Genomic DNA, 1,503 nt, shown 5'->3' on the forward strand with positions numbered 1-1,503 from the left:
TTTCTTTTACAAAATCCGAGGTGGCCAAAAAAAAACAAATGAAATAATATGAATCTTGTAATTAGATCACATTTGTCGTCACTGGCCGACAAATGGTGGATTATTTTTAGCTCATCTTTATTTAACCACATGAACCCTAGTGTCCATATTCTGGGGGCAAACATTACAAGCTCACACAACACCACACGTTGTGAATGTGATCTTGTAGATCGGCAATTTCCGAATATATTTATTGTAGAGCGACAGGAACAGGAGAGGGCCTTGTACTCTGTATAGAGCCCTGTGGGACTAAATAGGGATTACGCGTTCTTAATTTATCATCTTTAAAGTATCTCATTTATGCTGGATGATGTTGCGTTTAAGAAATTTGGAATGTCTGCTTGAATTCATATATTATTTTTGACTGCTCTTGGTCTGCCTAACCCATTAAAATCTGGAAAAAATCTGTTTCATTTTAGATTTTTCAAAATAGCAGATGTACAAGCACACGGCGAGCTTGTACATCTGTACAATCATGTATTTTTTTTTTACCTTTTTTGAAACATTTTGAAAGCGTGAGAACTACTGATTTAGAGGCCATTTTTTTTATCGGCCTCAGGTGGCAAAAAAGTTGTGGTGGAAAGTGACTTAAGTAGATTTACTTAAGTACTGTACTTAAGTACAATTCTGAGGTATCTGTACTCTACTTGAGTATTTCCAACTTCCAATACTTTTACTTCTTCTCCACTATAATTATTTGAACACTTTAGTTACTCGTTACTTTGTAGATTTAGATTATTATTACAAAACATACATTAACCACTTCTATATACATTTCGGCCATTTGAAAATAGGCGATCTGCTATTTTGAAAACTTGAAATGGGACATTCTGCATAATGAGTACTTTATACTTTTGGTGCTTTAAGTACATTTTGATGCCAATACTTTTGTACTTGTACTCAAGTACATTTTTGATTTCCGGACTTTTACTTGTAACAGAGTATTTCTATATTGCAGTATTGACACTTTTACTTAAGTAAAGAATGTGAGTACTTTTTTCACCACTGTAAAAAAAGAAGGTTTGCTCAAAACTCTGTGGAAAGAAAAAAAAAACCTATAGCATTTCAAGCCCGTATATCCACCTGAGAAGTCCCACCACTTGTCTCCAGTGTTGATCTCCTAATCCCAAGAATCTGAGGGTAAACATCCAGGCTCGGGCGTATAAAGGGGGACACTCACAATATTTAGTTAAGGGATTCTGACTTGGAGAGGAATGCCTCACCTGAGGATTGGCGAAGGGCTTTTGTTTGGCCGGACGGGTCAACAACAGATCCGTTTTCACTGGAGGAGGAGGAGGAGGAGGAGGAGGAGGAGGAGGAGGGTAATGGGAAGTAAAGTGTCTTTGCAATGTGATCGGTATAGCCACGCTGTTGACACACAGGGCTGTCTAGGACTTATAGGGAGAAAAACCCAAGTGTTTCATCTGGCCTGGATCATCTATCATTATAGTCAACATCCTCCAT

Source organism: Gymnoscopelus braueri, assembly GCF_963280865.1.
Source record: "Gymnoscopelus braueri genome assembly, chromosome: 19".
In the NCBI taxonomy this organism is placed as follows: domain Eukaryota; kingdom Metazoa; phylum Chordata; class Actinopteri; order Myctophiformes; family Myctophidae; genus Gymnoscopelus; species Gymnoscopelus braueri.